This window comes from Taudactylus pleione, unplaced genomic scaffold, assembly GCF_031769625.1.
Source record: "Taudactylus pleione unplaced genomic scaffold, aTauple2 ptg000061l, whole genome shotgun sequence".
NCBI classification, from domain to species: Eukaryota; Metazoa; Chordata; class Amphibia; order Anura; family Myobatrachidae; genus Taudactylus; species Taudactylus pleione.
In genome coordinates this window covers 4,165,787-4,182,944 of record NW_028284463.1, presented here as the reverse complement: position 1 = coordinate 4,182,944, position 17,158 = coordinate 4,165,787, and the positions used below count along the sequence as shown (strand labels likewise).

General features: G+C 41.2%; 1 pseudogene; it reads left to right on the top strand.

Annotated features, from left to right (window-relative positions):
* The first annotated feature begins 1,743 nt into the window (after window positions 1-1,743).
* Window positions 1,744-1,862, top strand: LOC148534968 (5S ribosomal RNA; annotated as a pseudogene).
* The last annotated feature ends 15,296 nt before the right edge of the window (window positions 1,863-17,158 follow it).

The window sequence follows — 17,158 nt, the reverse complement described above, 5'->3', positions numbered from 1 at the left end:
GGATCAAATATAATTGATAACACACCTAATAATGATCCTTAACACAACCTAGTGAAAAGTGACTTATGCAATAATAAAGTGCTTACTAGATCACCATTTAAATTATTAAGTAAGAAGTGAACATTCAATATAAAAAAGCGGGGTACAAAGTTTATTAGACTGAAAAACATACATATAAAAAACACAAGGGACAGGGGACAAAATATATAGTAAATTCATACATATAATCTCCTAAAAATTCATGGAGAATTTATATAAAAACCTTTTTAAAACAATAAATACATTATTTGCAAAGGGAAATTTGGAAAAAATAAGAGTAAACTGCCAAGTGCTTATCTTATTTAAAATTTCCCTGCAAGTTCATGTAGGGCAGGACTGGAGCTTTTCCAACGCGTTTCGTCCTTCAATCAGACTTCTTCAAGGGTAGTGTAGCTCCATACAAGTTTTTAGGGCTATATATACCTCACTTAATGAGGAATAACTGTCATCAATCAGGGATCTCACTTCCTGTGATTCGTTTACCCCAATAATTACTAATTCATATGTATATACATAAAGACTACATTATTGGACATAAGTTCACATATAGTGGCCATTGAATATTCACTTTTAAGTTTGGCTAGAAAACTTAGTATAGTTTAGCGTTAGTTCTGAGACTTCCGCCCTTAGTTCGTACAAGCGGTTCTCCATAGGACTACTTCCGCCCTCTCTTCAAATGACATCACTTCCGGATCATCTTTCCTCTGGTTCCTGTACTCCACGTGGTCCTCCAAAGAAGTACTCCTGTCTGCCGATCCGTCTTCTCCCCGGCTCCGTACACCGTACTTCCGCCCACTCTCAATATAACCAGCCGCGTCACATCACCAAACATAACCAGAACTCCTCATTCATCACTTCTGTTAGTACACGTTTCTCTGGTCATAGCGGGATGTTGTCACTCCCCTGATGGGCGCCATTTTCTAGGTAATCCACATCCTATCTCTCCTTCTTATCTCCATAGCCGTAACGGAATTGTGTCACATTCCTGGTGGGCGCCATTGTAGTGGTTATCTAAAAATAAAACTGAGATATATTTGCAACTGTGCATACTTGTTCTTTTTTATACATATTAAGAGTGATAGGACATAGAAGATGCCAATTCTTATAGGATCTTTATCAGATTTAAAGAACAACAGATATCACATATCTCTGCCTTCAACACACATAGTCAGTATAAGAGGAATTGTATGAAAAGTCAAAAACTAAAAGACAATAGGGAAACTTCAGTGTAGATGTACACTTACGTCTAATATTAAGTTCATATAACCCAGTATCTTCAATATCTATCTATGACAAAGGAATGATTATTTGTAGATATTCTAATTTTTTGTATTTTTCTCGTTTTATTTATATAAAAATCATAGGTCCTTAATTCTTAGTCCAAGGTCTTAGTCCAAAAGTGTGTATAAGGTATATGTAGACACTCTAATCCATAATAGCCATCAATTTTCACATAAAAAATGAGCATTCTGGTCCTTCTAGACTTAAATAGCCATAAAGTTCTTTTTGGAGAAGGTCCTGATGTTTCAATAATTTCTTCTTGATGAAGATATCATCACTTCTTTGATTCTCCTAGATATAGAGGCCAAGCCATATCTCATAACCCAATGTAATTTACTACAGCACTTGGACTTCCTAGGAGGTCCCCCATCCAAGTACTATCCAAGCCCGCTCAGGCACTTATCTCGTTCTTATCCATTTGTTGTCTACAGCCATACCAACTTCTCAACACCCAAACTCATCTGATCTTGAAAGCTAAGAGAGGTCAGGCTTGGATAGTACTTGGATGGGGGACCTCCTAGGAAGTCCAAGTGCTGTAGTAAATTACATTGGGTTATGAGATATGGCTTGAGGATGCCATTAGCAACCCCACACTGCCGGTAATGCCACACTGAGGGCATCCCCGCACAGTTGACACTGTCAGAACTCCTGGAATGAAGACACTGCTCGCACCCCTGCACTGCCAACACTGCTGGCACTATGCACTCAGAACACTGCCAAGACCCCCACTTTGCCAACACCACCATCATTTCTGCATTGAGGACACCACTGGCACTCTCGCAATAAGAACACTGAGAGCACCTGCACTGCCTACACTGCTGTCACAATAAGTGCACTATTCTTGTACCCAACCCACACTGTATAACACACTGTTGGAAGCTAAACTGTTACATGTTAGTGCCGCCCACTGCTGTCGCTATCTGGATGCAACCTTTTGGCCCTAAACTAAATGAAAAAAATCAATATTGTAAGGTGGTCAAAATTGATTGGAAATGACTGGAAATAAATGTAATTGAGGTTAATAATACTGTAGGAACAGAAATAGGACCAAATTATGTGATTTTATCATTTTTTATGATTTCTTTTAGGAAAACTACAAATCCAATACCAAAAATCAAAACACGCAAGGGCGGTTTTAGCAAAACCAATCCAGTTCCAAAACAAGAGGAGATACAGATCCAAAACCAGAATCAAAACAAGGGGGTCATTGTACATCACTAGCACATATATACATTACATATATATATATATATATATATATATATACTGTGCATATATAAATATATATATATATGTGTTTATATATTCTATATATACAGTATATATATATATATATATATATATATATATATATATAGAATATGTAAACATATATTGCTTTCCAGCATTTCAAGTTTTCTAGTGTTTCTGTATAATTAGAGGTATCCAATTATGCTTTATTTTTTATAGTATGGCAAGACAGAAGGAGGGTGGGGTACTGTTAAAAAGTGTGATTAATACAGTGCTAAATATAAAGTCTTTGCTCCAATAACCTCCTCAGAGCCATTTTTATACCTGAATTCTGTAGACTGTATATGAAAGGGTTTAGTATGGGTGTAACTGCTGTATAGAATGCGGTGAACACAAAATCCAGAGCATCAGAGTATGATGGTAACAAATAAGCTAATAGAGCAGATGCATAGTACATAGTGATGATGGAGAGGTGGGATGAGCAGGTAGAGAAGGCTTTAGTTCTCCCATCACTGGATTTAACATGCAAGACAATGGAGAAAATGTTTATATATGACACCAAATTACATAAAAATGGGCATAGTCCATATAACAACATCTCTAAAGCAATTATATAAAGCAGCCCTGAGCTTGTGCAGGAGATCATAGTAAGAGATTTCATATCACAGAAGAACTGGTGGATTGTATTAGAATGACAGGAGGTCATATATAATACTGAAGCTAGAAATAGTAATGAATTAGAATATGCAGTGACCCATATTCCCATAGTTATCAGGGTACAGTTTCTCCTGCTCATTACGCGATTATAGTGTAAGGGGAGACATATAGCAACATATCGGTCATACCCCATGACAAATAACAGAATATTCTCTGTAATGGCAACTGCAAAATAAAAGTAAAACTGTGAGAAGCATTGTGCAAAAGATACAATATTATTTCCTAATAACAATACGTCGAGAAACTTAGGGACAGTGACTGTTGTGTATAATATGTCTACAATGGACAAATTGCAGATAAATAGAAACATTGGTTTATGTAACTGTGGTTCCAGTGATATTACTGTGATTATCGAAGAATTCACCAGCACTCCGACTGAATATATTAGGAGAAATAGACAGGAAATTAGCATCTTGTATCCCATGTTATCAGTATATGTCAGAATGCAAAAATATTCCACTGATGTCTGATTCTTCATTGTAATTTTCCTTCATGGTCTAGGAAAAAGATGTTGGAAGTTTTCACTTATATGAACCTTGGTGTCTCTCTCTCTCTCTCTCTCTCTCTCTCTCTCTCTCTTTGAGTTAGTCAAGCTGTGATTTATTTCTATAACTATTACACATTTACATATTTATTAACATTACTAGTAGTTAGGTTATACAATTAATTTTTGACCAATTTAACATGAATAAAATAATCTTATGAAAATCTTTCAGACTTGTATTAGGCTTGTTGTGGGATTAGTAGCAAATTCTATGACAATGAAAGAAATAATGTATATAAAAAGTTCTGTTTTAATGGAATTATTATATATAAGACACTGTAATGTCCAGTTTTATTATTTATGTTAAATTAATTTGTAATCACGGTTAGTACAGTACATTTCCACTGGTTTCAACAATAACTGCTAGGCCTCACAATACTGTGATTCATGCTCCATACAGTCATGTCACCAGGCTCATACTGCACACTGTAGGCTGATAACGGGTTTGATATGATTTGTCAGCTTTCAAAATTTCAACAATCAAACTTTTGATTCCATTATGTCGACATGTACTGCATGTCAGCAGAGTACATGCCTACATGTTCACTATGTCAATAGCTATTTGCTAAATATTCCCTAACCTTAACCCAGGTGCATATTAAGAGAGAAGGGGGCCTGTGTTCATTCCCTGTCTGGGGCCCCCTCCTCTCTCCCCAATGGCCGGCAGCAGACTGATGAGTCTGATCACCAACCACAGCCTCAGTAGATTCTGGGCACTAGAGTGTGCCCAGAGCCTACTGCGCATGTGCATGTCACCATTTTCCCAAGGAATTCCTCACTACGCATGCACAAAATGCCATAAATATGGCTACAGCAGCCTTTTTCCACCATTTTGTGCAGGGATGAGACACCAGATGCGGGGTCTCGGAGAGGTTAGTATTAGATAATATGGGTACAGCATGTGCGGTGCGGCCCCCCTGCACCCAGGGGCCCATGTGCATGGCACACCCTGCTCACATTATAGATAGGCCCCTGTCCTAAAGCTATCATTTTGTTGGCAGTATAGTGTAAACTGTCTGAGAGAGAAAAGTAACATTAGAAGTCAGCTTCAGCTCCAGTACTGAAAAAAAAATTTACATTTGGTTTTTCTATTCATAAACATAATCATGTGCAATCAATATTTGCTTAAAAATATATTTTTTGACAGATTATATATTATTACTAACCCAATTGACTAATTACCAGTGATAACATTTGGTTGTCAATTAAATATTTTAGTTAAATGGTTTTAAGAAGCATATAGTATAACATTAGTACTAAGTGCATTTGTACTAGAAAAGTGCATTTTGGTTTTCCTGAAAAATGAACAGACCCAAACTTAGGGGTTTCATGTCGATTCTAGTCCTGGTTCAGATAACTTTTGGGTTTCCGAGTAAAACCATGTACCAGCTAAGTATGCTGTAAGTTTGTAACTTAAAAAAATAAATCTCGGTTATGGATTGCCTGGAAACAGGTCGAAATGACATGATTTTAGCTGGTTTTTTTTTTAAATAATTTTAATAATAATTTTAAAGCAAACCAAAACCGAATCCATTCCAAACCATAAACACTTTGAGGGTGGTTTTGCTAAAACCAGAAACAAAACATGGGTGTCTGCCCACATACTAAAGGGGATAAACTGATCTTTTTCTCCATAATTCAATATATCACGAGAATATTGTGTATATTTACATGAGTGTAAATTAATAGCTATCAGTACTATAAAATACACATTTTATTTATTTACTGATTTAAATAAAAGATAATTATTATTTTGAATAATAAGTACTTCTAAAACACATACTGTACAAGCAAAACTTGTATATTTTCTCACCTTTGTTCCGAATAGAAAATATTAAATATAATGTGATATTTCTAATTTGAATTTGAATTACTTTCCTCCATTGTCATCACTGCAGTCACATAGAGCGTCATCTAATGTAACATCTTACAGGACTGAGAGGAAACTGATTAGACTATTTATACACTATTAATCTCTGCACATTGTTCCTACATTCAAAAACATTATCTATGGGGAAAATGATAATGTTTCCAATTGCTTCATCCTTACTGAGCTCTTGGGTTTTAAAATAAAGTTTTAGAAATTGTTTGTTAGATAAAATGTCATGAGACATTAAAAAGTTTTAATGCAATCACTGCATTGTTCATAGTTATTATTATTATTTATATTTAAACTGACACATAGTTTACGTATCTCCATAGCAGGACTATACAAGTTAACATTGAAGTGTGGTATATCATAGGTACAGTAAATGTAAGTTGTTATACAGTACTTTAGCTTATAAAGAACACATAATATTAAACCACCAAACTAGAACACAGATACAGTGAGTGTTGTATGACTCATTGTATTAAGACAGGCTTGAGGTAAGTGACAGGAAAGAGACTGCAGTTTAGCACTCAGTGAGGCTGTACTCAACTAAAAGTAAACAAACAGATCCCAGGATATAAGAAACAAAGACCTCTTTAAGCTAGGATCGTGCTAAGGAAGCAAATGAAAAAAGATGGCCATGCTCATGAGATGGTAGAGTTTAATGTAGAGCAAAAAAACAATAAATGACAACAAGAACATAATATAGAGCTGGGGACTAGAACAATCTAGGACCAGGAGGGATCCCACTGTATCTTCTTATCTGCTGAAAGCCTACATCTACTCTACCATGAGAGTTGTTACTGTGTCTCCTCTCCTGGTGGCTGCAGTCTGTCCTCCTGATTGTAGGGTCTTGAGATAGATGTGTTACTGCCTGTGATCCTGACAATTTGTGGTTCACTCTGGACTGCATAATACTCATAGTGATTTACTTTTACACTACATTCCCTACATTGCACATGATGGAATAGCTATAGAGAGGTAGCCCAGCATCTACCCTGAAGGCATGGGTTTACCTCTATATTGTAGTGTCTACAGAATTATCCCCATAAACTTGATTGTGCATTAGTTTCCATGCACACCTACATGTTCTATGCTACATGAGACATGTATTCATGGGGGTAGCTATAAAGGGTGCAGGGTGTGTGATTGCTGTGGGGACCAGAGGTTTAGGAGGCCTGGACCTGGTTATATACTGTATTTGCACATCAATTTCCTGGATTCACTTTTTATGAATTTGGGTCCAACCCATTGCCCATCCTGAATAGGGTGATGTTCCATTTATAGTTAGAGGTGTGTTTAGTGGATGTTATAATGATAAGGGACACTGTAATGTGGCCTAAACTGAACTAGAGGGCACTATTATGTGGCATAATCTGAACTGGAGGGCACTGTCATGTGGCTTAATCTGGCCTGCTCATTATAATGTTATAAAATATTAACTGGAGGGCACACTAATGGTATTATGAACTGGTTCATTGCAAAGTGGCATCATTTGAACTAGAGGCACTGGAATCAGGGTTGGTTCATCCTTTATGCTGATTATGCAGATGCATAGATCATCAGCCAGCAGGAGGTGCCGGCACCAGCCAGCAATGGGCGCTGGCACATAAGGAAGAAATGCTCCCTGCTGTCAGTCATGCACTGCTGGAATTGGAGGAGTAATCATGATAAAGGAGGAAGGTTCCTGCCAGCAGTAGTGCAGTTTGTATTCCATCCATTATGTGAAACTTATGGATAGCAAAAAAAGTGATTTCTAGCTGTAGAGGTTAAGAGGAGCAGGCAGCACTAGAAGGGAGACTTTTACAGGAAATTACACCAAGATACACCAAGACACTGGCCACTATATTTCTGCAAGCTCTGCCAACTCCATTGTTGACCATTTCCCACAACCACACGTAGGGCCAGATCACCCAGTCTTAGCAGGTGCTGATTCCTCTTTATATACTGTAGAAAGAGGCAGAGTGGGGTTGCCAGTGTTATGAAGCAATGCGGCCACCATGAAACGTTATAAATGCAGAAATATTGTACCACAACAAACTCTATATAACTAATTACCTATAATACTGTATTATTATCCCTAACTCCCCATGATCCCTGTAATACTGTATTATTATCCCTAACTCCCTGTAATACTGTATTATTATCCTTAATTATAAATGCATATGCAGTGTAGCAATTACTCTAAATGTCCTGCACTGGATGTAGTCCCTGCAGTTATGTGTACAGTACAATCCATACAATCTATTATCAACCCAACAATATATCTCTCTGTGTATTGCTGCTATTATGTTATCTTCCCGGCTTCCTCTCTCTTAACACACAAATATACTATGCTATTTCCAAGTATACTATTCATGCTCAAGCTCTCTCTTTCTCTTTCTCCATGTTCTCTCTCTCCATGGTCCATGCACTCTCCAAGGACCAACATGCTCTCTCTCTTCATACTCTCACTCCATGGTCCATTCTCTCTATCTCCATAGCTAATGCTCTCTCCATGTACAATGCTCTCATTTTCCATAGTCAATGTTCTCGCTCCATGGTCCATGCTTACTCTCTCCAATGTCCATGCTCTCCTCATGGTCCATGCTCTATCTCAGTGGTTCTCAAACTCAGTCCTCAGGACCCCACCCAATTCACATTTTCCAGGACACCCAGCAGGTGCAAAGGTGTATTCATTACTCACTAACACATGTTAAAAGATTCACAGGTGGAAATAATTATATTACTTGTGATTCTGTGAGGAGACCTCGAAAACATGCATTATTTGGGGTCTTGACTCCCAAGTATGAGAACCTATTCTCTATTTCCATGGTCAATTGTTCTCTCTCTTCTTACTCTCTGTCCATGGTCCATGCTGTCTCCATGGTCCATGCTCTCTCTCTTCTTACTGTGTCTCCATGTTTCATGTTCTCTCTGTCCATTAGAATACAATACTGAGAGAGACTGAGATTCGGAGGTGCTCTTTGAAAGCTCGTAAATTGCTGGCTCTGCTGATATGTATTTATGTTTGCAAATAGTACTAAAATATAAATTAATTAATTCTGAAATAAAAAGATACACTAATTCTTTTTAATAATTAAAATTAATGTTTTAGTACTATTAACAAGAATAAATACATATCAGGAGAGCCAGGTATTTAGGAGCTCTGAATCTCACTCTTTCTTGATATTTTATTCTGATATTTATACTGTGAGATTGGTAGTACCATTGTGTTAACATATAATACATATATTAATACATATAGGTTAAACATTAACCATTTATAATAATTGAGTCTCTTATGAGATTATAAAATAATAGGAGAGCCCATTAACACTTTCTTTACTATTACCTGTCTCAATGTGGAGCCACCATCCCTCTAGACAACTCTCTTGCCATGGCCAATTGCTCTCCTTGTGGTCCTCTCTCTTTATAATCTCTCTCCATAGTCCATGCCCTCTCTCCATGGTCCATGCTCTCTCTCCATAGCCCATGCTCTCTCATCATACTCTCTCTCCATGGTCCATGCTCTCTTTCCTCATACACATGCTCTTTCTCTTCATGGTCTATGCTCTCTCTTTTCATTGTCCATACTCTCTTTCTCACACACATTTTCTCACTCATACTCTTCATACTCATATGCTTCCACTATTTCTTGCTCTCCAAACTATCATTTTTTATTTCACTTACTCTTGTTCCCAATATGTTAACATCCATAACTGAAATTATATACATTGGAATTATTTATATCTTAATCAGGCTTTATATATGCTAATGTATGTCAAATTCAATTGGAAAACTAATGTACATCGGTTTGGGAGGTCTTTACAACTGCAGAAGTATTTCCAAAACCAAATCTCTACAAATATGTCTTCTAGTCATAATTTTTAGAGCATAGATCCAATCTAGCTTTGTTCCCCCCTCCACCAATCCTCTAATCAAACTTTTATATGTTTACTAGACAGGTCTGTACAAAAATGGGATTTTGGTACCTACCGGTAAATCCTTTTCTCTGATTCCACAGGGGACACTGGAGGTGCTTACGCTGGGGTATAGAGGCGTGGACAGCTGGAGCCGGAACTTTAAATAATTAAGAAGTGCGAAGCTCCTCCCCCTCTATGCCCCATCAGCCCTCAGTTTAGAAAATGAAGACCGAGAGGAGATGGAGAACAAGCGGAGTGAAAGGGAGAGATGAACACACAATAATCAAAACATACAATATACGGAACAAACCGAACAGGCAGGCGAAGAGCGCTGAGGTGTCCAGTGTCCCCTGTGGAATCAGAGAAAAGGATTTACCGGTAGGTACCAAAATCCCATTTTCTCTTTCATCCACTAGGGGACACTGGAGGTGCTTACGCTGGGCACGTCCCAAAGTTTTCCCCACAGGCGGGAGCGCTCTGCGGCACCTGCAGAACTAGGTGGCCAAAATGGGATGCCGAAATAGCCAACGTATCAAATTTGTGAACTGAAGACAAAGTGGCCGCACGGCACAATTGTGACATGGAAGCTCCCCTACCGGCTGCCCATGACACACCCACAGAACGTGTGGAATGAGCCGAAATGAACGAAGGAGGCCGGCGGTCAGAACTAACATAAGCCTGCTGAATAGTCAACCGGATCCAATGTGTCAAAGTTTGCTTAGACGCTGGCCAACCCCTCCAAACCACATCATAGAGTACAAAACAACGACTCAGACTTACGGAGGGAAGCAGTCCTGTCAACATAGATGTGGAGAGCTCTTACCACATCCGAGGTAGAAGAACCACCAGAGTCCTCCACCAAAGACGGTACCAGAAAAGGCTGAATAATATGAAAAACTGACCTTGGGAAACCGTCCGGAGTTCCTCCCTATTAGCATGAAACACAAGATAAGGTGGCTTATAGGACAGAGCACTCAATTCTGAAACTCTACGAGCCAATGTTAGTGCCAGGAGGAGGACCGTCTTCCAAGACAAGTACCTAATATGAACCTCTTCCAAAGGTTCAAACATGGATGACTGAAGAAACAGAAACACCAAATTCAAGTCCCAGGGCACTATCGGAGGTACAAAAGGAGGTTGCACATGCAAGACCCCCTAAAGAAACATCTGCACCTCAGGAATGAGGGCCAATCTCCGTTGAAAGAAAATGGAAAGGGCAGAAACCTGCACCTTTAAAGTTCCAAGACAAAGGCCAGAATCCAGACCAGTCTGAAGAAAAAAACAGAAACCGGGACAACCGAAAAGTCCTAGAGGAAAGATCCCGACTGGAACACCATGAGACATAAGAATGTCAGATGCGTTGATAATGCGCAGCCGAAAATGGTTTCCTGGCATGTAGCATGGTGGGAATAACAGAGTCTGGGACTCCTCTGTGTCTTAGGATATTGGGTTCAAGAGCCACCCCGTTAAATGCAGTTGTGCTAGGTTGGAGTGTATGAAAAGACCCTGCTGTATCAGATCCAGGTGCAGAGGAAAGGGCCATGAATCGTCTGCCAATAGGGACCGAAGGTCTGAGAACCAACTTCTCCGAGGCCAGTTCGGAGCCATGAGATTGACAGACTGACTCGTGTTTTAGCCTTTTTAGCAGTCGAGGAAGAAGTGGAATCGGAGGAAAAAGGTAAATGAAGTCGTAGATCCACGGAACTGTCAGAGCATCTACTGCCTCTGCCTGTGGATCTCGAGTTCTTGACACGTATACCGGGAGCTGACGATTCAATCATGATGCCATGAGGTCCACCTGAGGACATCCCCATCGACGTATCAGTGCGTTGAATATGTCTGGATGAAGCTTCCATTCCCCGGGATGGATATCCTGGTGGCTTAGGTAATCCGATTCCCAGTTGTCCACACCAGGGATGAATACTGCCGACAGGATTACTGACTGGCTCTCGGCCCACCAGAGGATATAAGTTACTTCTCGCATGGCCATGCGACTCCAAGTCCCTCCTTGGCGGTTGATGTACGTGACGGCCATCGCGCTGTCGGACTGAACTCTTGCCAGACGAGTCCTTAGAAACTCTGTTGCAATGTAATCGCTCTGAGTTCCAACACATTTATTGGTGACTTTTGTTCTAGAGGGGACCATCGACCCTGAAAGTGATAATCGAGGACTACTGCTCCCCATCCTCGAAGGCTGGCATCCGTTGTTACGATGATCATGTCCCACACTCCGAATCTTTGGTCCGCTAAAAGATTGTTGGATTGTGTCCAGAGAAGGACCACTCTGGTAACTGGGCTCAGACGGATCTGTCGATGTAGAAGCAGATGAGATGATAGTAGGTCCAGCTGAAACACCCTTTAGTGGAACAGCCCGAACTGTAGTGCCTCGAAAGCAGCTACCATGTTCCCCAGGAGATGCAGACAAAGAAGTATAGACCTTCTTTGGTCTGAGTACCAGCCAAACTAACAACCGGATATCCCGGGCTGTGTCTATTGGAAGAAAGATCCTCTGTGATGCCGTATCTAAGATCATGCCCAGAAGCAGGAGCTTCTGGGAGGGATTGAGATTTGATTTCTTGAAGTTGATTATCCAACCATGTTGGATTAGAGTCTGATATGTCAGTAAGGTATGACTTGTTAGAAGAGATACCGATTGCGCCTTGAGTAACAGGTCGTCCAAATAAGGGACTATGTTCACTCCCTATGACCGAAGGCGAGCAATCATGACTGACATGAGTTTGGTGAAGATACGGGGAGCTGAGGATAACCCGAATGGCAATGCCCGAAACTGATAATGATCTTTCAATATGGCGAAACGCAGAAAGGCTTGATGTGGTTCCCAGATGGGAAAATGGAGATAGGCATCCTTGATATCCATGGATAATAGGAACTCTCCTGGTTCCAAGCTCGCAATAACGGACAGCCAAGACTCCATTTTGAACTGATACATCTTCAGATACCGGTTCAATGACTTGAGGTTTAAGATGGGCCTCACCGATCCATCCTGTTCGGGTACTATAAATAGATTTGAGCAAAACCCCATACCTCGTTGATGTTCTGGAACCGGAACTAGCACAGATGATATTACTAGAGCCCGGACAGCCTCCTGTAGAACCAGGGCCTTGTCTGCAGGTATTGGCAGACTTGTAGTAAAGAAACGAGGTGGAGGGGGGACCTCGAAGTCTAAAAGGTACCCCAGGAAAATTAGTCTGCGGATCCACGGTTCTGGAGAGGTCTGGTTCCAAACCTGTTGAAATCCTTGCAGGCGGGCTCCCACTGTAGGTGGTCCCAGGTGGGACTGAACACCATCATGCCACCTATTTCTCAGTTGGTCTAGGCTCCTTTCTACGTGCAACCATGTGTGGGCAACCTCTACCTCTGCTGCCTCATGCTTGTGAGGGAGCACCACTGGCTCTACCATGAAAGGAATTTGGCGCACAAAAGGAACGAAACGAAGGTCCAGCATAAGCTCTTCTGGGAGCCAGTGCAGTTAATGGGAGAAAGGAAGACTTACCCCCCGTGGCCTGGAAAATTCATTTGTCTAATTCCAGGCAAAACAGCATGTCGCCATTGAATGGTAAGCCCTCCACCGCACGCTTGGATTCTGCGTCCGCATGCCAGGCTCGTAACCAGAGGGCTCTTTGGCCCAAAATACCAGAAGCAGATATGCGAGCACTAAGCTGACTGATATGTTTTGACGCTTCTCCCAGGTAAACTGCAGACTCACAGCTGTGTTCCCCAAGCAGTAACAAGGGTGGGCCTAAGTTAGGAACCTGCTGCGGTATAAATAGATCTTAGCGCTGTCTCCAATTTACATTCTGAAGGATCCTTTAGTACTGTAGCTCCTGGTACTGGGAGCTTAGAGAGACGGAAGACAGACGCATCTACTGGAGAGGGTGTTTCCCACTTTTCCCTCATGGATGATGGAAAAGGGTAGCTAGACTGAAATCGGCGTGGAAATTGAAACCGTGTATCCGGTTGTTTCCAGGCCACTGATAGCTGCTGTTGAAGATGCAGTGAGAATGGAAAAACTGCTGAGCTTTCACTAAATAATTCACACTCCTGGGATGCAGGAATTACATCCTCAGGTATGTTAAGGATTTTTCTGACTGCCAAAATTAGAGATTCCACCCCGGGAGAGGTGGACTCTAACTCTAGAGCGGTCTCGTCCTGTAACGCTTCCTCCAATTCCTCTTCGTCAGTCCTTGTAAGGAAGTGGAGGGTGCGGACACAGCTGTACCCATTACCTGTACCAGGGTGTCTAGAGACTTGGTTAGCCCAGCAACCCAGGGAGGCTGAGACTTCCGTGCCTCAGCTAACTCAGACGTTAAATCCGTCATTACTCCTACCATGTCAGAGGCCCATGTAGGCTCAGGTGAGGCAGTATTAGCCATAGGTGGATCAATTGCTATACAAGCATCACATAACGTGGACCCAGCATGTTACATCTTAAACAGAAAGACCCTTTTGAGATGCCTTTGTTCTATTTGACATGGATACACACAGTCACCACACACAGAGGGACAGAGTACAAACAGAAGTAATGAAAAACAGAAGGCTGGCTTGGGACACAGAGGAGGAGCACACCCCACTCCCTTCCCACAGATCGGATTCCCTGCACCCCCAGTGCATTATGCACAGCCTCTGTACCAGAGCCTTCTGTGCTTATCACTTTGTAGCCAGGAATGGGGAGCCAGAGATTCCAGCCTTCTGTATGTCTTCAGCACTCTTCCTGTGTAAGGGAGAGATGCAGGCATTTAACAGTTAAACAGTTAAAAAATGGCTGCCACGCTGTTATCTACAGCTGCTTGCCGTGTATAGTGGAGAGAGAGGGAATAGAGCCCGCACTTATTAGGCTCTGCCCCCTTCTACATGGCCTAAGGGCTCCGATTATGGCAGCTATGTGGCCATTACCTCCCCCTCTGCGTGTATCAGTGGGGAGAGGGGAGAAGCAGGAAGCCGGGTGTAGTGCTGTTTCAACAGCGCTATGATAAACAACACAGCACAGCATGTGCTAGTGCTGGTCAGCGGGGAGAGGGGAGAAGCAGGGAGCCACATGTACTGAGTGCACACAGCTTCCCTGACACAGCGGGACGGGAGCCACGTGGGCAGGAGCCGGGGGATGCGCAGCATGTTACTCACTGCGTGTCCCCTGTAGTCTCTCTCTCTTGGCAATGCAGCACAGTCTTCTCTTCTTCTGTGTGAAGACTTAGCTGTGGCTGTAAGGAACTGTCAGGAGCTCTTTTAGAATGAGCCCTGCGCACTCCTTCCTGGTGTTTGCTAAAACACCAGGGCGCCAGGTACCCGGACCCCACCTTTTTGATTGGTGGCGAAGGGTACCTATAGGAGTGTAAAAGATGCTTTGAAATAAAAAAAATTAAATAAAATAAATGTCTTTGCTGGAGCACAGTATAATGTGACCAACTCCTGCACATTTTCTAAACTGAGGGCTGATGGGGCATAGAGGGGGAGGAGCTTCACACTTCTAAATTATTTAAAGTGCCAGCTCCAGCTGCCCATGCCTCTATACCCTAGTGTAAGCACCTCCAGTGTCCCCTAGTGGATGAAAGAGAAATTATATTAAGCTTAAAAACATGTGTTCCACAATCTCTCCAATCCTGAACAATAAGACATAACATCTTTAATTAACTAAAAGGACATCGGCATCCATCCCGAAAATAGGGGGGCAGTATAGTAATATAGGACATTGATAAATACAGATCAGAAATTGAGTGCCAACTAACAGATGCCTCCACGTACTGTATACCATATTGTCTACTAACCCAACTATCTTTTGTAAACAGAGATTCACAAAATTTTATTTGCCAGAGAAAGGGTTTATTGAACCCAACATTATATCATTCCTTTAACAAACCCTTTCCAGTTATTCCTGTATTATATACCATACTCAATGGTTTATTGTACCAACCCATATCACAATTTATTACTATATACCATACTGGATGGATGGGGATCACTGAAGCACAGTTTATAGTGTCATACTGCCTGTTTACCTAAACTTAGAGCAATGTATGTCCACTGATCAATTAGCATTTCAATCAACTGACCAATTGGCTCAGATGAGGCCAGTGTCTTAATCAGCCATACTATTTCTTAAAATTAAGTCTTAGGGCAGTTTGGAGTGGTTATGCATTAAGTGTGGTTAAAATCAAGTGTGCTTTCTGAACAGTTAAAAAAACAGTTGAAAAACATTGAACAACATCTAATACCAGGTAATTACAAACCCATTACTTAACATTGTGTTTTTTATATTGGGCAAAATAAAAAATGTATCAAAAACTTATATTGCTTATCTCACTACATGGAATCATCTATAAGGCTACTTCATCATTTACTCTCCCTGCAGCTCATCCTTCTGTACATATTGCTGCCTCATTAATCTTCTCTCATCTTACAAACACATTTGAGCTTTTAATTTATCTATACACATTGACAATGACATCCACAACCTGTCACCATAAAAATCTATTGTACAAATCCCACCAATATATTTATATATCTCTCCTTCTGCTTCTACTAGCTGGTGACATATCACCAAATCCAGGCCCAAAACACATGCCACACCCACAACGAGCTATAAATCCAGCTAACCTCATAAACATTGCATGTCTCCTTTCACCCTCCAAGTCACTAAAATGTGCCTTATGGAATGCACGCTCTGTCTGCAACTAACTAACATCCATCCATGACCTCTTTATTTCAACTAACCTCAACCTCCTGGCGATAACAGAAACATGGCTCACACAATCAGACACTGTCTCCCCTGCTGCACTTTCACACGGTAACCTACACTACTCACACACCTCCAGGCCTGGTAATTGTAAAGGAGGTGGGGAAGGAATATTACTCTCCGAATCTATTACATACACAGTTCTCCTACAGGTAAATTCACTCACATTTACATCATTTGAAGTACACTGTATCAGGACTTTCACCCCTTTCTCTCTGCAAGTTGCTGTTATCTATCGCCCACCTGGGCCACCTCAACAATTTCTTGAACACTTCTTTGCCTGGCTCCCTCACTTCATATCCTCAGACATCTCCACCATCGTTATGGGTGATTTCAATATCCCCATTGACAGTCCACAATCTCCTCATGCCTCCAGACTACTCTCTCTAACCTCATCTCTTGGCCTCTCCCAATGGACTGACTCTGCTACTCATCAGGAGGGCCACTGCCTTGTTCTTGTATTCACCCGACTATCCTCAGTATCTGATTTCACTAATGCTCCTTTCCCTCTCTCAGATCACAACCTTATCACCTGCACACTCTCCTGCATTAAATCAACGTCATTGAAATTAACCAAACCTAAACCTTAAACCCACAGAAATATTGATGCTATTAACTTTCAACAACTATCTACCTCTCTACAACAGTGACTTTCACCAATTTCTACATTCACTTCTCCTGAGAATGCTGAATCACACCTAAACCAGATTCTAGAAAAAGTTCTCGATGAAGTAGCTACAGCTACCCATCACACACCACGCAGAGTTAGACATCAACCATGGCATTCTAACTTAACAAGGCATCTACAAAAACTCTCATGT